Raw genomic sequence first — 20,270 nt, 5'->3', positions numbered from 1 at the left:
GCACAGTCAGTACAAGTGGATGGGACTGTTTCCACTTGTGCGTTTCCCCGCACGTTTTTCTGTGCAGAAAAAAATCTGCAGGGTAGGGGCCTCAGAATTCGCCTGCGTGTGGAATGCAGGCGAATCGCACGCAATGTATTTAATAGGGAAATCGCATGCGTTTTCCCCATGCGTTTTTTGCCGCGATTTCGCATGCGATTTTGCATAGGGACCCATGTTAATTCACACAGGCAGTGACATGGTTAAAATCGCATACAGCCTTACCTATGCGAAATCGCATGCGAAATCGCGGCAAACGCATGCGGAATCGCACCCGCATGCGATTTGCCTGCGGTGATTCGCCGGCAATTTCGTAACGCTATAGTGGAAACGGGCCCTAAGGAGAACATACAAACACAATGCACATACTGTTCTGGCCCTGAGTTAAATCAGGTACTCTAAGGCCTTGTTCACATTGCGTTCCGATCGAGTGTTCGCTCGCGTTGGGAATTTTTTGAGGCAATGTTTTTTCCTTTCTTGGTGCTTGGGTGAGCAATGCGGTTTTGTGAAAAGCACTTTTCTAAGCGCTTTTCCCAAGCGTTTTTTTAATTCACTCCCTGACGCAAGTCAGGAAGTGAACTTTTTGACCCGGAAAAGAATAAATACAATGTATTTATTCTTAAAACGCTCACGCAATCGCTGCACTAAACGATTTTGTAAGCGCTTTGCGTTTTTCCTATACCTTCCGTTGAGGCGTAATCGCCTCAAAAACGGCCTATGCAGTGCTTCTCTGAGCAGATCGGAAACGAACCGCTCAGATGTGAACTCTGTCATAGAGAATCATTGCACAAGCGTTCTTAGGGCGATTTTGAAAAATCGCCCGCATTTGAAAAAAGGGCAAAAACGCCCTAAGTGTGAACGAGCCCTTACAGAGCAAAGCAAGATTGCCATCTACTACACCACTATACCTGTAAGGCCTCTTTCACAGTAGGACGTTGCATTTTGATGCGACGTTAAACTCGCAATGTAAATTACAACCCAATGCCCCAAAAAAGTTGCAACGCAGCTTAATGCCCCATTAAGGTCGCATACAGCAGAGCATACAGATAATGAAAAGTATGTTTTCAAGTCATTACTGAGCATGTGCAAACAGTCCAACGCAGCTAATAACGTGTATAACGTACTGCATGCAGTACTTTCACTTAACGTGCAACGTTAGTCACCAACGCAACGTGTGCACTGTGAATGGGGCATTGATTTTTAATTGCAGTGAGTTATCCTGCGTTAAATGTTGTTTTAGCGTGCGACTTTAACGTCGCACTGCGAAAGAGGCCTAACATTATATGCAGACATACACAGTGTCCAGACAAAGCAGCATTTTTTTATTTCTACATGAAAACACGTGAGCTTGCATGCCCCAGTACTAATAAGGAATACACTAAGCATACAGCTGCAGGTGACTTACGGTTGTGTTTTCCGGAAATCCGGATGTGGCTGTTTGTTCCTGCTTATGGGATTCGGATGCGTGCTGTGGATATGTGCAACATGCATCCGATTCTTTTCCCGGGTCGCATCTCAAAATTTGCATGCATTGGCTTTAAGTTAGGTGCAATGCGATGTGAATTCGTGGCTAGTGGAAACTGGCTCTTATTTGCTAACATAACCAGAATGAGTGAAGAGAAACCTGTTGATGGAAAAAATGAGCCGCGGTCAGTTTTATTGCAGTTTTGTAAATTAGCCAACAAGTGCTTGGCACTGTAAATTCACATGTCTATCGCATCATGTCACATGTCACTTCGGGTATCCTTTAATTACTTGTAACCAACATTGACCAAACTTTATTGTAAACGAACGATCATATCAAGAAATCGTGTACCAATAATCTGCATAGCAGTTAAACATAACTTCCCTGTAAAGAGCATCACTGTCATATCATAATTCCTTGATCAAAAGAACAAAGAACCAATTCAATACAATTATATTCACAAAGTAACAAAAAAAAAGTTTGATAGCCAAAAAAAAGGTGTCATTCGACTTTAAAAATAATTAAAATATAACAAGGACTGAACAGCCCATGTCATTCAACCACAGAAGATAATCCAAATAAAGCAAGGACAGAACCTCTCCAGCAGGGGCTGCCTGGGTCATACAGTAAACATACAACATACAATTAATATAGTGTATACAAAAGTGCCAGATGAAGGCATCAGCCATCACATATTAAGTAATAAATAATAAAAAAAGTGCAACAATATTCATATAATTAGAATACAAGTGAATGCGTCCCAATGCAATGGCAGTGCAAATACTAAGCTATGATACTACCTGCTGTATGACCATACAAACCCATTCTTTTGATCAAGGACAGTTGTGCTCTTTACAGGGAAATTGCTTTTTTGACTTCTATCCATATCGCTTCCCTAGCACACTGTACATAGCCATAATTATTGTCTTTATAGTGATGCGCACCTGTTGCTCTTATTGTAGTTTAACATAACTTGATTCATTATCAATATCTGCTTTCACCAGGCGACATTTCCACCCCCAAAAACGTCCAATAATGCCAGCGACAATGGCACAGGAGGGAGGTAGGGGGCTGAACAGTTTAGAATTTTGCATGTGAGACACTCCATTCCAGCACTTTTAGGCCCCCTCTCACAACTGCTTGCTGCTGCCCGGCATCTGCTTGCTGCTTCCTGTAAACTGCTCACTGCTGCTTAGTAAGGCCTCTTTTCCACGGACTATTTATAGGCAGTGAAATGCCTCTCAAACTCTCACAACTGCTCACTGCTGCCTGGTAGATACTTGTTCCTGCCTGGTATCTGTTCACTGCTGCCTGGTAACTGCTTGCTGAGCACATAGTTTAACAGTCCATGGAAAAGAGGTACTGTTCACTGAGGCTTATTTTCCATGGACTGTTGAGCTGTGTGCTTAGCAAGCAGTTATCAGGCAGCAGTGAGCAATTACCAGGCAGCAGTGAGCAGTTGTGAGAGTTTGAGAGGCATTTCACTGCCTATCCACAGTCCGTGGAAAAGAGGCCTTAGTGTACAGTTCAGCCACCTGTGGAAAAGGAGCCTCATATCCTTCCCCCACTTGTGATTGGGCAGCTTGGAAGCCAGCCAAATTAAACCACCAATCTAGAGCTGTAGTAGAAGGTCTGAATAGGCTCACCCCAGGCGGAGTAGTGCTTTTCAGCGCTGCTAGATTTGGACGCAGCCGGCGCCTCCATAGACTACAATAGGAATCACTCCTATTGAAGCGCTCAGTGAGTAACGTCGGAGCCGTCAGCAGACGGAGCCGAGGTTGCTTGAAAACATAATCATTCGGCCTCCAGCAATCGCTGGAAGCCGAATTATTTCATTCCCCCACTATCCATGTCGGCCTGGAGGGGGAATAGTAATTAAATCGGCCCGGACTTGTGCAGAAGCAGGATCAGCCGTATAACAGCTGGATCCTGCGCCCAAGTCTACCGGCGCCGATTTCAAATGTACTCCACCCCAGGAACAGCAGCTCCTGAAAGAAAAGAAGAGACCCAGCAGCAACAAGGCACAGCTGATCTTAATTACTAATCAGAAAACCCGTTTACCGCTCGTCGGCTAAACCCTTTCATTCAAGTGAATGGGAGCGTTTAGCATCGCGCGATTACCAGCGATTGTGCAAACGCGGCTTTCCGATCCTGATTTAACACGTCGCTCTGTCCAGCCCTAGAAGCCACATGCTACGTCCAGTGTCGCCTAGCCACCGCTGTTTCATGTCCCCTTGCGGGGAAGAGAAACGCTGATCGCGACGAGAAGCTGACAATCGCTGTACCACCGCCCCCAAATGAGACATCGCAGGACGACATGGCTTCCGGCTGCCCCAACGCCGGCTGCCGTCAGTGTGAATCAACCCTCGAGGACCACAGGCTGACACCCCCCTAGTGACCAGGCAATTTTTTACAATTCAGCACGCTGCAGCTTTAATGGCCATGCAACTTGGCACACAAATGAATCTCTCTTCTTTTCTGCCCATCAACAGAGCTTTCTGATGGTAGGCTCTGATCGCTGCTGCAGGCTTTTTTTTTTTAATTATTTGTTCTGGGGGAGCCATCTTGAGGCCACATTAGGCAGTCGTAAGGTGATTAAATGTCTCACTGCCATTAGAAGTGAATAAGGCCTCTTTTCCACGGACTGTTGAACTGTTTGCTCAGCAAGCAGTTACCAGGCAGCAGTGGGCAGTTACCAGGCAGCAGCAAAGAGTTGTGAGAGTTTAAACTGAGCAGGCAGTGGAGAGCCTGTTAGGAGGCTCTGATAGGCAGGAAAGGGGCGTTTTGCAGGCGTTCGTTAGCCTGCAGTGGGAAGCCCCTTCCCCGCAGTCTATCGACATTATGAATGTCGACAGATTCCGAGGGGGGCTAGCAGGGGGCATGGTGAGTGGCGATCAGGCACACAGAGGCATGTCCTGCAGATGGGGACATGCCTCTGTGTCCCTTTTTTAGATTTAATAACCTGCCTCAGGTACTCTTTAAAGCAGAGCTCTCCAACCCTGTCCTCAAGGCCCACGAACAGTACATGTTTTGCAGAAAACCACAAACATGCACAGATGAGGTGATTAGTGTCTCAGCAGAGCTGATTAACTACCTCTGTGGATTTCCACAAAACATGCACTGTTGGTGGGCCTTGAGGACAGGGTCGGGGAACACTGCTTTAAAGGATACCTCAGAGAAAATAAAAAAAAAACGAGATCTACTTACCTGGGGATTCCTACAGCCCCTGGCAGCCGATCTGTCCCTCACCGCAGCTCAGGTGCCCCTAAATTGGAAATGCTGACCTCGCCAGGTTAGGATCTTCTGCGCCTGCGAAAGCACACGCTGTGCCGCTCTTGATCGTGCTCACATAGCCTGGAGTGTTCTGTGCAAGCGCAGTACTTCTGCCGCGGCTGCACGCAGAAGATCCTGACCTGGCAAGGTCAGCATCTCCAGTGGAGGGGACCCCTGTACAGCGGAGCTGCAGCGAGGCACAGATCAGCTGCCAGGGGCTGGAGGAAGCCCCAGGTAAGTAGATCTAGTTTTTTTTATTTCCTCGGACGTATCCTTTAAGGTGGCTACACCCACAATACAATTTTTTATATTTCTTTTCAAGGAGTAAAATTCTGTACATTTTTCTGATTGATTGTAACATTTAAAAAACATGACCAATGTAGCGCATACACTTGTTACATTTTTCCCCAATTATGGATAAAAAAAGATTGAAGACTGAAAAACTTTCTTGGGTCTATACATCAGGAAATTGACAATCTATCCTACACCGAACAGTACGGCAATTTCCGTCACTCTCGATCAAGGGTGAACAAAGGGTGGAAAAAAAAAAAAACAGGAATTTTGATTTTTTGCTTGAATTAAAAAAACAAAACTGACTGCTCTGTATAATCGATTGTTTGTTTTTATCAAACTGTCATAAAATCGGATCTTTATATTGTATAATGTGTGGTCTCTCCACTATGCCTCTTATGAACATTTTTCTTTTCAGTAAATATCCGACCAGCAGGACCAGGCCCGTTTCTAGGGCCGTGCTGGGCGTGCCGCCGCCCGGGGCGCTGTTGGGAGGGGGGCGCTGTAATGGAGGGGGGAGCCGGAGCCGCGGGGAGGGCAGCCCGACCTCTCCCTCCATCTCCCGGGCCGCCCTCCGTGCTTCCCCCCCTCAGATGCAGAGCGAGCAGTCAGGAAGCGCTGTTTACAACTCGCCTCCCTGGCTCCAAGCGCTGCTCTCTCGCCGCCGGTCTCCTCTCTGTATACACACTTATACACACGCTGCTTCCTGTTTAGCCGGAAGCAGCGTGTGTATCAGCATGTAGGCAGATAGGAGAAGACCGGCGGCGAGAGAGCAGTGCTTGGAGCCAGCGAGGTGAGTTGTAAACAGCGCTCCCTGCCTGCTCGCTCTGCATCTGAGGGGGGGGGGGAGCACGGAGGGCGGCCCGGGAGAGGGAGGGAGAGGTCGGGCTGCCCTCCCCGTGGCTCCGGCTCCCCCCTCCATTATAGGGGACAGCTACCTATCTAACCTATACTGGGGGGCACCTACCTAATCTAACCTATACTGGGGGGCAGCTACCTATCTAACCTATACTGGGGGGCACCTAACTAATCTAACCTACACTGGGGGGCAGCTACCTAATCTAACCTACACTGGGGGGCAGCTACCTATCTAACCTATACTGGGGGGCACCTACCTAATCTAACCTACACTGGGGGGCAGCTACCTATCTAACCTACACGGGGGGCACCTACCTATCTGACCTACACTGGGGGGCAGCTACCTATCTAACCTACACGGGGGGGCACCTACCTATCTGACCTACACTGGGGGGCACCTACCTATCTAACCTACACTGGGGGGGCACCTACCTATCTAACCTACACTGGGGGGCACCTACCTATCTAACCTATACTGGGGGGCAGCTACCTAATCTAACCTACGCTGGGGGGCAGCTACCTATCTAACCTACGCTGGGGGGCAGCTACCTATCTAACCTATGCTGGGGGGCACCTACCTAATCTAAACTACACTAGGGGGCAGCTACCTATCTAACCTACACTGGGGGGGGGGGCAGCTACCTAATCTAACCTATACTGGGGGGCACCTGTCTAATCTAGCCTATACTGGGGGGCAGCTACCTAATCTAACCTATACTGGGGGGCAGCTACCTATCTAACCTATACTGGGGGGGCAGTTACCTATCTAACCTATACTGGGGGGGCAGCTACCTATCTAACCTACCTAGCTAGCCTATACAGGTGGCAACTATACTGGCTACCTATAGTGCAGGCACCTACTTAAATAACCTATACTGGGGGCACCTACCTATCTAACCTATGCTGGGGGCAAGTATTCTGGCTACCTATATTAGAGGCACCCACCTAGCTAACCTGCACTGGGGCACCTACCTATCTAACTTATACCGAGGGCGCCTGCCTATCTAACCTATACTGGGGGCAACTATACTGGCTACCTATACTGGAGGCACCTACCTGGCTAACCTGTAGCGGGGCAACTATACTGGCTCACCTATGCCTGGCTACCTATACTGGGGTACCTATTCTTGGCTACCTATACTGGGGGGACCTATACTAAGTGCAACTAGACCTGGCTAACCTATACTGCGGGCACCCATACCTTGCTTGGGGGGGGGGGGGGCGCAATTTTTACACCCTCGCCCTGGGTGCATTTTAGCCTAGAAACTGCACTGAGCAGGACCACATGCTTTCCTTATCTTCTATACATGATGTGCTCACACACTGTGTGACATGATTCTGACGTGCATAATGTGAGTTTGTGTGCACCAAAATACAGTAGGTACTGTTGGAAAGAATGTTCCAGATGTAAAAGCATTTTAGACGTGAACAAGTCCATTGATTAAAGCTAGACAATTCCAAATAGGAAATAGGTTAACGTAGGTTGTCAGTTCAAAAGTTCTTTGTATAGCATAAAAAGTGACAGCACTGCCACTGGACAAAGCATGTATGAGGCCTCAGGGACCTATTTGTAGAGTAGTGATAAAAATATACTTATCACTAAACTGCATTTTATGATTGTTTGTTTTTTCTTTTCATTTGGCACTAAGTTGGTAATTATGAGCAGTGATGACATTACCATGAAGGGATTTACTGCCGCATTTCATTTTGTTTGTGTTATTAATATCCTGTGATTGAATGGCCAGGGCTTTCATATTTATAAATTAGTGATGCATGAACACTGCTGCAGGTACACAGGGCAGTTTTTAGCCATTCTGGTACCCTAGGCAGCACAGCCCACTGTGTAAAACTAAAAATAAACAAACAGAGAAAAAGTGGAAAAATTGCACGCGTTTAAGGGTAGCATTCCCCCACACCACTAGGTGGCACCCCAGGCACTTGCCTAGAAACCAAGGTAGGTTATTTCGCTCATGCTCTTCGATCTGCAGGGACATCAGACATAAATACAGTGGGGTGCGAACGTTTGGGCAACCTTGTTCATCGTAATGATTTTCCTGTATACATGTATGGTTGTTACGATAACAAAATGTTAAATATATCATATAGGAGACACACACAGTGATATTTGAGAAGTGAAATGAAGTTTATTTGATTTACAGAAAGTTTGCAATAATTTTTTAAATACAATTAGGCAGGTGCATAAATTTGGGCACTGTTGTCATTTTATTGATTCCAAAACCTTTAGAACTAATTCTTGGAACTCAAATTGGCTTGGTAAGCTCAGTGACCCCTGACCTACATACACAGGTGAATCCAATTATGAGAAAGAGTATTTAAGTGGGTCAAATGTAAGTGTCCCTCCTCTTTTCATTTTCTGTGAAGAGTAGCAACATTGGGATCTCAAAACAACTCTCAAATGACCATAACCAAATATTGTTCACCATCATGGTTTAGGGGAAGGACACAGAAAGCTGCCTCAGAGATTTCAGCTGTCTGTTTCCACAGTTAGGAACATATTGAGGAAATGGAAGACCACAGGCTCAGTTCAAGATAAGGCTCGAAGTGGCAGACCAAGAAAAATCTCGGATAAACAGAAGCGACAAATGGTGAGAACAGTCAGAGTCAACCAACAGACCAGCACCAAAGACCTACAACATCATCTTGCTGCAAGTGAAGTCATTGTGCTTCGTTCAACCATTCGACACACTTTACACAAGGAGATGCTGTATGCGACAGTGACGCAGTGGAAGCCTTTTCTTCACCCACAGCATAAACAGAGCCGATTGAGGTATGCTAAAGCACATTTGGACAAGCCAGCTTCATTTTGGAATAAGGTGCTGTGGACTGATGAAACTAAAATGGAGTTATTTGGGCATAACAAGGGGCGTTATGCATGGAGGAAAAACAACACAGCATTCCAAGAAAAACACCTGCTACCTACAGTAAAATATGGTGGTGGTTCCATCATGCTGTGGGGCTGTGTGGCCAATGCAGGGACTGGGGATTTTGTCAAAGTTGAGGGACGCATGGATTCCACTCAGTATCAGCAGTTTCCGGAGACCAATGTCCAGGAATCAGTGACAAAGCTGAAGCTGCTCCAGGGCTGGATCTTTCAACAAGACAACAACCCTAAACACTGCTCAAAATCCACTAAGGCATTCATGCAGAGGAACAAGTACAACATTCTTGAATGGCCATCTCAGTCCCCAGACTTGAATATAATTAAAAATCTGTGGTGTGAGTTAAAGAGAGCTGTCCATGCTCGGAAGCCATCAAACCTGAATGAACTAGAGATGTTTTGTAAAGAGGAGTGGTCCAAAATACCTTCAACCAGAATCCAAACCCTCATTGGAACCTACAGGAAGCGTTTAGACACTGTAACTTCTGCAAAAAGAGGATCTACTAAATATTAAATTCATTTTTTTTATGCACCTGCCTAAATTTGTTTAAACAATTATTGTGCAGTTTCTGTAAATCGAAATAAACTTCATTTGATTTCATTTCTCAAATATCACTGTGTGTGTCTCCTATATGATATATTTAACATTTTTTATCGTAACAACCATAGATTTATACAGGAAAATCATGACGATTAACAAGGTTGCCCAAACTTTCGCACCCCACTGTAGACTGCACTGTCTGATGCCCCCATGCATTTGTTGCGATTCACTGTGGAATCCCATTGCACTGTTTCTGACAACAATACACAAATGCATTGCTATTTCCATTCATTAAATGAATGGAATCACAATCACATTGCTGAAAATTGCATCAGGATGGAAGTGCTTACGTTTCCCATTCCGTTGACATAGAAAAGGGGCCTAAGGCTCGTTTTCCACAGGAGTCTGAGGCAGTGGATTCACTGCTTGTTAGCTGCTCACCTGCACCAGCAGGAAGCTTCATAGTGCTCAGCATGGGCGTTCAAAATACGGTACTCCCTTATATTTGATGCCCAGAGGTACCAGGGTGTCAACATTTTCAGATCTTCCATAATTGTTTATTTGTTTAGTTATGTTATGCAATTAACTTTTTCACCTGAGTTATCTCCTAGGAGATAATTTTCATCTTCTCTTTAAACGAACGTTTCAGCATTTTACAATTGAAAAAGTGCCGGAAAGTTGGTGAAAAAGTACTATCACATTTATTTGGAGTATTTTCTTGCTTGCTGGTGGCTCAAAAGGTATTTTATGACAAGTTGTGTAAATATCACCTAGGAGAAAACTCAGGAGAAAAAGTGAATTGCATGTGGGCCCTGGAGTGGCACCAGCAGTCAGCACTATGAATTTTGTGTCTTTATATGTTGTTAAATCTCATTCGGCCTGGTAGGCTTTTTTGTGGTTGAGGGATTCAATTGTATCTGTTATAAAAGGCTAAAACTCTGCCAGCAATTTCTTTACAAAATTGTACGAAATTGTATCTTTGTCAGATTGGACACTTTATTATGTTTATGTTCATGACATAACGCTTTGTACAAATTAAAAACTGTTCAAAGTCTAACTAATAAAATATTTCTGTTTTAGGCCTGGGTAGAAAGAGGCAGGCTCAGGACCTTGCTGCAGATTCTAGCTGCATGAGGTTGCATGCTGCAGATTCTAGCACAGCTGTATCTGCCCGCTGTCCCCTCCATACACTTCTGCATCTCCTGACGCGAAATTGACGCGGCCAGCAGCGGAAGTGATGCGCTGCGGCAAGGTAGCCGCATTCAAATCACTTTACAATGGAAAAGGGCAATAACTGATAACTCTGTCCCTTGCAGAGATTAAGCTTCCTGATCCTGTTCACTAGCACAGGAAGTAGGAGAAATCTTAACAGGGGCATAGACAGTAATAATATCAAATGTTTAAAAATCTTCACACTAATCAAAAGTATGTGGTCTTTGTTTTCATTGCAGATATTATTATTATTTAGTATTAATATAGTGCTGACATCTTCTGCAGTGCTTTACAGAGTATTTAGTCTTGTCCCTCAGTTTACTTCCTTTTCTAGGTGTCCCTGTTACAGACAAGAAATACAGACAAATCTGCCCAAACATAACCCAAACAACAGTGAAAATCCAACAGATGTTCTAAAGCAGAGTTGTCAAACTCAAATACAAAGTGGGCCAAAATTGAACACTGGGAACAAGTTGCGGGCCAACCTTAATGTCTAGTGGCCTCCTCCCACCCTTATAAAGTTCCCTGGTGTCAAATGCCCTCCTCCCCTATGCAGTTCCCTGGTGTCTAGTGCCCCCACCATTATTTCCCGGATGTCTAGTGGCCCTCCCCATTCCTCTATACATTCCCATAGTTTCTACTGCCTCCTCCCTTCCCTATACAATTCCCTGATGTTTAGTGGACCTCACTCCATCCCCCTATACAGGTCCTTGGTATCTAGGCCCCCCCTCCCCCAATACAATTCCCTAGTGTCTAGTGCCCCCACATACAGTTCCCTGATGTCTAGTGGCCCTCCTCCTTCCCCTTTACAGTCCCCTAGTGTCTAATGCCTCCTCCCTCCCCTATACAATTCCCTGATGTTTAGTGGTCCTCACTCCTTCCCCTATACAGTTCCTTCGTATCTAGTGTCCCCTCTCTCCCCAATACAATTCCCTAGTGTCTAATGCCCCCCCCCCCCCCCCCCATACAGTTCCCTGATGTCTAGGGGCCCTCCTCCTTCCCCTTTACAGTCCCCTAGTGTCTAATGCCTCATCCCTCCCCTATACACTTCCCTGATTTTTAGTGGTCCTCACTCCTTCCCCTATACAGTTGTTCCTTGGTATCTAGTGCCCCCTCTCTCCCCAATACAATTCCCTAGTGTCTAATGCCCCCCCCCCCCCATACAGTTCCCTGATGTCTAGTGACCCCCTCCCTCCCCTATACAGTTCTCTGGTGTCTAGTGCTTTCATCACCCTCCAAAATATTGATTCCCTGGTGATCTATGGCTTCACCATCAATATAGCTTCCCTGGTGGCCTAGAGTGGGCCAAACATAGTGCAAAGTGGGGAAACCACTTGCGGGCCCTGCAGGCCGGAGTTTGATATGTATGTTCTAAAGATTCCCCATTCTGTGTAAGACTAAATTAAATGTGTAGGCTGGAATTACACTTAAAGCACAACCCATGCGGCACATATTGGACAAGAAGATTAAGTACTTACATGATATGAAAGTGAAATATGTCTTGACATAAATCAGCTGAAATGAAATACCACTCCCTGACTATTCATATAAACTCACACAGCATTCTGCCTCTGCAAATGTTCGTGTGTAACAAAGAAAACAGAGTCGCCTCTATTACACCTTACGTCTTATGATAAACTGAGATCTTTGGCCTACAATACTATAAAAAGCTAAATTGTTTACAGCTCTAAGATTCAGACTCAGTGACGGATTAGAGATCAAAGTACACTGACAAGAAACGTGGAAACCATTTGTCTGGATAATACAGAACAATGCCCAGGACACATAGTGGGAATGGGACATTTGCATTTATTAATTTATTTAGTCAAATCAGTTTTTATTCAAATGTTTGAATGAAAACCATATAACCAAGTGCAAACAGTTTTAAAGGGAAGCTTTCTGTCATACAGGAAAATTCTGAGAGATTACTGAATAAAGAGAACCTGAAGTGAGATACATATGGAGGCAGAGATATTTATTTCATTTTAAACAATGCACATTGCCTGGTTGTTCTGCTGATCTACTGCCTCTAATATTTTAAGCCTTAAAGAGAAACTCCAACCAAAAATTGCACTTTATCCCAATCAGTAGCTGATACCCCCTTTTACATGAGAAATCTATTCCTTTCCACAAACAGACCATCAGGGGGTGCTGTATGACTGATATTGTGGTGAAACCCCTCCCACAAGTAACCCCTCCCACAAGAAAAGTTCAAACTTTTGTGGGAAATAGCTGTTTACAGCTGTTTCCAACTGCCAAAAACCATGCAGCAGCTACATCACCTGCCAACAGTAAAATGTTCACTGGAGTTCCTCTTTAAACTCTGAACAACCATGCAGCTCAGTTGTTTCTAACTCAAGTCTGACTGGATTAGCTCCATGCTTGTTTCAAGTCTGTTATTCAGACACTACTGACCAAAAAGATCAGTTGGAGTGCCATTCAACTGGTATTGTTTAAAGGGAATTAAATATGGCAGCCTCCATATTTCTGTCACCTCGGGTTCCTTGTAAGGCTAGTTTCACACTTGGGTATTTGGAGGAGTCTGTAGGTCCTTCCTGAAAAGAGAAAAAAACAGAGACACCAGGAGCCCTATATAGTGTAGTATTTCTATACACCAGGACAATTCAGCATATGTACAGTAAATGTATGGAACTCACAAGTGTGGGTTGCAATATTTGCAACCACAGTGCAAGGCATGTGAGGAAAATCTATGCTCACCCAGATTCTTAGGGGTGGGTCACGCTTTACTGGAAAAAAATGCGGTACTTATCCGTTAGCCGGGCACATCCGGCAGGTGGCGCTAATTACTATTCCCCCTCCAGGCTGACATGGATAGTAGGGAAAGATGTAACTCTGGTGGAGTTTTGTCGCCACCTGCCGGATGCGCCCGGCTAACGGACAAGTACCAAAAATGCTAAAGAGTTCTAGAGGAACTGATAATATACCATCCCCCCCCCCCCCCCCCAAAAAAAAAAAACCACACAAACCAGATGGGTACGCAATAAACTAGAAGGTGGGGGCGTCCCAAAAAATTTGTAGGATGGTCAAAAATTCATCTATAACATAGGAGAATTCGCATACTTCAGGGGAAAAACTTGCATGAGGCACACGGTTTTGTTTCATCAAAAAAAACGATCTATTAAAAGACCTGTTTGCCTCATGCAAGTATTACCGTATGTCTTTCTTGAGGTAAAAACAGGATCACAGTACAACAAAGGGGAAAAGTCTGGTACCGCACAGCATGCCATGTATTATTCCACCACACCGAACTGCAAATGCACACATGAACATACCATTACAATATAATAGCATTGCATGTGCAATTATATTGTCCACAATGCAGTCAGGATCAGTGTAAAATTAGCCAAATATCTGGTTTATATTGAATCAGTTGCAGTGAGCTCTAATGTAATGCACAACTGATGCACAGAACAGGTGAAGGAATTTTCCCTATAGGTCAATTTACATCTAAACATTTTAATTGAAAGCTTTTTTGTATTGCATAGCAGCTGAAAGAAAAAACGCAGAACAACTAACTCATCAGTTAAAATGTTATGCATTTTCAGTAATAAACCGCTCTAAAGCCCTGTTCACATTATAAATCGCCAGCACTATCGCAAGCACTTATCGATTTATGGAGAGATTTTGAAAGCGCTTTTCTAAGCGCTTTCAGAGCGATTTGCGCTTTTGTGTAGCGATGTTTTTTCACTTCCTGACATCAGTCAGGAAGTGAACTCTGCCCCTCAAATCACTCTGCCGCCTGGGAAATCACTTTTCAAGCGCTTTGTGATTTCCCTATCCTTTCTATTGAATCGCAAACGCTCAGAAAATGGTGCAGCCATGTTTGCGATTGGATAGAAAGCTCATTGTTCATGTGTGAACACTCACATTGAGCAACATTGCAGAAGCGCTTTGAGGGCCCTTTTCCACTAGCAATCGCTAGCGTTCACGCTGAACGCTAGCGATTGCTGAAACGAAAAAGCTAAAAATTTACCGGGCATTTACCGACGTTTGCGGCCGCGATTTTGCTATGCTATGCACTGCATAGCAAAATCGTGGCAAAAGTCGCTCCGTGGCGCGATCAAGTAAAAAACGAATCGCGGTAGTGGAAATTACCTACCGCGATTCCTATGTTAAAAAGCAAACCGTAGCGATTTTAAAATCACTAGCGGTTTGCGGTTTTGCGATTAAGCAGTCGCAAACGCCCTAGTGGAAAAGGGCCCTGAAGGCGATGTGAAAAACCACCAGCAATTTTAAAAAATTTAAATCGTCCCAAGTGTGAACAAACCCTTAAAGTGACCTAAGCACTCTAAAAAAAAATTAACCTCCCCACAAGGGAAGTTCGTAACCATGTGTGCCGTTGAGGTTGTGGGGAGCATTATTTACTCACGGTGTGCTGCTCCTCTGACCCCAGGCCGTACGACATTTACCATCTTCTCCACCAGACTGGCAGCATCTGAAAGATTTTGAAGCTACCGAGAGTGCCTCTCTCAAACGCTTGCTGCAATGCATCCTGGGAGATGTAATACTTACATCCATGGACACATGTACCCAAGAAAACACAAAACGGTGCACAGGTCGCATACTAATATACTACTAGACAGTAAACCTTAGCTTTATAAATTCCGCCACCTAGTGGTTGGAAATGCACTGTGTCAAATTATTACCGATGAATTAAAAAGTCACCAAAACACCGTATATATATAAACACGCAGTGTTGGACTGGGAGCTAGAGAAGCTGAAGAAATCCACTTGCTGGCCAAGCAGCAGTAATCAGGTGTTGCTGCTCACAGTGAAGACTTGCTGCAGGTTTCTATTTGGGAGTGATAACACAGGGTTACTGCTGCTCAGCCAGCAGGTGGATTTCCCCAGTTTTTTCACCTCCCAGTCCGACACTGTAAACACGTGACTTTGATAGTTGGTATTGCTCCCTCTGGCAGTCTATGTTTCTGACGGAACTGGGAGAGGTTTTCCCACTCTTCCATGCAGGTCCCCATAGATTTAACTCCCCTGGCGGTATAAAAAATTCCGCCAGGAGGGAGTGCAGCAGTTTTTAAAAAAAAAAAAATTTCTTATATCATGTAGCGAGCCCAGGGCTCGCTACATGATAGCCGCTGCTCAGTGGCATCCCCCCGCCCGCGCTGGGCGGCGGCGATCGGTGTGCTGACGCAGCTAGCAAAGTGCTAGCTGCGTCCAGCAAAAAAAAAAATTACATGAATCGGCCCAGCAGGGCCTGAGAAAACCTCCTGCGCCCAAGGAGGTTAAGATCCTGGCTTCAGTTTGCCCATTCCAAAGCCCTTGATGATTTACTGGAAGGTTTCTTATAATTTTCTTGTTGTACTTCTGTTTGCAGCAGAGCTGCAGATGGTCTCATGTTATTTTTAAGTGCCATCTGCTACCATCAAGAATTTGTATGATGGCCAAATGCTCAGGCCCTGATTCACCATGCTTTGGTTTTAAGGTTCTTTTAGGCTAGGTTCACAGTGGGGATTACACCCCTTGTAACAGCAGGAATACAATAGAAAGGGAAATCGGCGCTGCACGTTATCTGCACAAACATTGAAGCATACAATGAAAAGTATGCTTCACTGTTAACGCATGTGTTTTGCATGCAGTGCCTTATCTGCATGTCGTCATACAGCACCGCACCTGCCGCACTGTGAATGTCGCATGGGTACTGCACTGTGGTGCAGCAAGCTGTGTTACAATGTGGCAAGCCACGCAATACCCGTGAGTCCATCACTAGCCATGAACCACAGATGAAAACAATTTCAGTGAGCTGACAAAGATAGTGCCACTATTCACTCTAATGTCAAATATCAGCTATTGGGCACAAAACTAGATGATTTGGACACCAGGCGTCGTGCCCGTCAAACCAAAAATTTTCATTTTCAAAATTAGTGGTTTAAAAAGTATTGTGATGAAATTCGTTTTGACAATTATAATTTTTGTAAATTATTGTTTTAACTTTTCAACATTTTGATAGTCCACTTTTTAAAATGATTTTCACATTCGTCTTGAAAATTATAATTTTGTTCATTTTCGTATGCAGCGGAAAACGGTTTTAAAGTTAATGGAAACCGCATTTAAAAAAATGTGACAGATACTTACCCAAGGAGAGGGAAGGCTCTGGGTCCTATAGAGCCTTCCGGCTCCTCTCCTGGTCCCCTCGTTGCAGTGCTGGCTCGCCCGGTAGCAGTATTTGACTAAATTAGTCAAATACTGCTTTACCGGGCCGAAGGAGGCTTCAGAAGTCTTCAGGGAGCCCGAGTGCTCCTTAAGAAGGATGGCTCTGTACTGCGCCTGCGCAAGCACGCTCTCTTACACGCTCACGCCTGTGCAGTATGGAGCCGCACGTCTTCGGGAGGACACGGCTCCCGAAGACTTCCAAATACCCTTTTGGCGGGGGATTTAAACGGGGGGGGGGGGGGGGAGCCAGCACAGGATAGAGAGCACCGAGGAGACAGAAGGCTCGATACAGCCCAGAGCCTTCCCTCTCCTTAGGTAAGTATTTGCTTCATTTTTTTTTAAATGCGGTTCCCATTCACTTTAAGGTTAGGAGGTTTTAGGGATAGGAGGTTTTAGGGTTAGGCCGTTAGGTACCGCCAGAGGGGCTTAGGGTTAGGCATCAGTGGAGGGAGGGTTCTGTGTGAGAGTAGGGTAAGGTAGTAGAGTAAGGTAGTAGTAAAATATCAGTAATTACACCTAAAATATATGGCTTTAGAATACTTAAAATCATTAAAAATAATGTTAGAAACAATTGCTAATTTTAAACCATATTTCTTTGTAAACCGATATTTTAGTACTCCTTACCAAAAAATGATTGTGGCTTTATCCTGCACCCTTTTTTTCACAGCGCCTCTATTTCATGCACACGTTAAGAAGATCACTTGGGCAGCAGGAAATAGTCTAAATTACATGAGAAATTCAGATCTCCAATTCATAACAAAGGACCAATATGAGGATGTTTTATTTCTAGGCAAAAGCAAGCTACAATGGAGGGGAGGGTTAGGGAGGGAAGGTTTAAAGGGGTGCGAAGAGGGGGGAGATGGTCCTGACAGGGGGAGGGAGGCTTGGGGTTATAGCCTTTAATACTTCCTCTAACATGGAAAATTTTTGAGGGACAGAGGTTTTTTTTGGGGTTGACATGCATCAGCTGTTTTGTTCCACTTTGCAACCAGAGGGATGCGATCCATGGATTTGAAAGCTACAGAATTGACTGATGTTATAATGTGATGTTTTATTCAGACAAAAAAAAAATAGAAAAAATAACAATTATTTTTTGTTATATCTGTAATCATCTGGAGGATCCTGCACCTTAATGTTTGCAGGACTCCAGAAGTACCAGCAGCTTCAGATACTTGTTTGCTGCTTTGTAATGGCATTTTAACAGCTTCTCTCTTAATCTGACCTATTTGTCTGGCAGAAACCTTACTCATTTTGCCTTTATCTGCACAAATCCATATGTGTTGTAAGCCAGACACAAATCTTTTAACTGTACAACAACACTTATGTTTTTGTGAAATATCTAAGGTTTTCATACCTTGTGCAAGGGATTCAACTATTTCATGTTTTTCGGCATTGGAAAGATTCTTTGTATTACCCATATTGCTTGAAACTTGTGGTCTGCTTTATAATGCAGAACATCCTTCTGTAAGCCTGGTACACACTTTCGATTAGGATTGGCCAATCACTGGCTGATTTTACCACCTCCATGTAATATGTTTACCTTCGCAATCTGCTCATAATATTCAATATCTGTTGACCCTCATACTACATGGAGGTGGTAAAATTGGTCAGGCTAGGTTCACATAGCACATTGCGTTGCAAAGTTGCAATGCAACGCAACAAAAAAGTAAAGCAGATTAACGGTGCGTTACCATCGCATAAATTAGGTAGCATATAGTCAATGAAAGGTTTGCTTTCCTGTACCTGTAACGTGTGTTTAGAGGTAACACACTGCAGCAGTGTGTTACCATAACGCTGTACATTATAATGCAATGCTAACTTTGCACTGTGAATAACGCATAGACTTTTAATTGCATTGCGGTAAGCTGCGTTATAAGACTTTATAACGCAGCACTGCAACATCCTACTGTGAACCTAGCCTACATCATAATTGCAAGTGTGTACTAGGCTTTCGTAGTTTTTCTCTTAACCTCCTTAGCGGTTATCAGGAGTCCACCTCGGGGTGTAAAAAACAAGCAAGGAGCGGTTATTCCGAGCTGAACTCGGGGTAGCTGCTTGGAGGTCTATGCAGAACAATGTGCGCAGCGGGCGTTTTGACTCCTCCCGGGGGATCAAGACGTCCCGCCATTCTTCTTCCTCTCCTCCGAGGCTCTGCTTCCCCCTGGTGAGATCGCCATCTGTCGTCATGAAGACAGCCGGAAATCTCACTATAGGGTTACAGCGCCACCCGGAGGATGGAGGGTGAACTGCAGCGCTGAATCCCAGGGAGGCGAGTACTGGGGCTGCTGCACATCTCTCTGCGGTGTGATTTTTTTTTACAGCCTTTAAGGTCTTTAGCGGTGTAATTTTTTAGCATACTTTAATGCCTAGTACACACCATACAATTTTCTGTAAGATTTTCTGTTAGATTTACCTGCCAGATAGATAATTTCCAACATGGGAAATGATCTATCTAACCATCTATCTGCCTAGCAATTAGGCATTATTCTACACAGGAGATAACCAGAAGACAATGCACCAGAGATGATGACCAGTCTCTACAGAAAATAATCTAATTACATAAAATGTAACAGAAAAATCTAACAGAAAATTGTATGGTGTGTACTAGGCATTAAAGCATGCTAAAAAATTACACCGCTTTTATGCCGGGAATACACGGTACGTTTGTACAGCTCGATTCTGACGCCCGATCGATTCCCCCCTCGACCCCGCAGGCGATTCTCTTATCTTCTGCTCGTTTTCCTTATCTGTTTCCATTGTCCCCCATGCGGTATCGAGCGCGGAATCGATCGGGCGGGTAATCGGACATGTCGGAAATTATCAGTCGAGCCATCTAATGGCTCAATCGAGCGGTACCGTGTATTCCCAGCATTATGCTGGGCATACACGGCTCGTTTCTTCTTATCAATCGAGCCGCTGATGGCTCGATTGATAATTTCCAACAGGTCCGATTGCCTGCCGGATCGATTCCGCACTCGATACCGGCGGGCAGAATAGAACAAATGAAGCGCTGATTAGAAAGCGCCCGTGGGGACGAGCAGGAATCGATCCGCGTGGACAAGCGGTGACGCGCCGGCATCAATCCACTGGCTCGGTACCTGCACACTATCTAGCCGTTTATGCCCAGTCCATTAGACCCTAAAATCCAGAAAGAATCAGACCACCAAGGGAGTTAATTGGGTCCACCTGGCAAACTAATTATCACAGGTGTCTGAGATTGATTTAAGTGATCGAGAGCCCTGAGACAAAACCATTCATGAGTCTAATTAAAAAACAAAATGTTTAATCTTTATGACACGTAAATAGAATTTGCATAATAAGTTGGAACGTGGTGTAGTTTTCGCCCTCAGTTTAGTTGGGTTATACTTTTTCATACAGTGGTTGCCTAACAACATCGGCAAACAGAAAAGTGTATGTTGGTCTCAAACAGAACATACAGTGGCCCATATGCAATTCCTTTTTTTCACCTCAGTTTTCTCCTAGGTGATATTTTCAAACTTTCA

General features: G+C 44.6%; 1 protein-coding gene across 3 annotated transcripts in view; it reads right to left on the bottom strand.

The window, feature by feature from the left end:
• The window catches only part of ADCY7 (adenylate cyclase 7), a 257,372-nt gene extending 242,286 nt beyond the window's left edge, over positions 1-15,086 (bottom strand). For 2 of the 3 annotated variants that reach the window (XM_068259628.1, XM_068259630.1), the window contains exons 1-2: positions 14,969-15,086; positions 1,445-1,663 (exon numbers count right to left, since the gene is read on the bottom strand). The gene's annotated coding sequence lies outside the window, so the exon portion shown is untranslated. Of the gene's footprint in view, positions 1-1,444; positions 1,664-12,056; positions 12,109-14,968 lie in introns of those variants that run through there. The other variant, XM_068259629.1, reaches the window with a different exon arrangement.
• Positions 15,087-20,270: the final 5,184 nt, after the last annotated feature.

The sequence above is a fragment of the Hyperolius riggenbachi genome, chromosome 11 (genome assembly GCF_040937935.1).
Source record: "Hyperolius riggenbachi isolate aHypRig1 chromosome 11, aHypRig1.pri, whole genome shotgun sequence".
NCBI classification, from domain to species: domain Eukaryota; kingdom Metazoa; phylum Chordata; class Amphibia; order Anura; family Hyperoliidae; genus Hyperolius; species Hyperolius riggenbachi.
The sequence above is the reverse complement of the archived record's forward strand: the minus strand, read 5'-3'. Positions and strand labels throughout refer to the sequence as shown.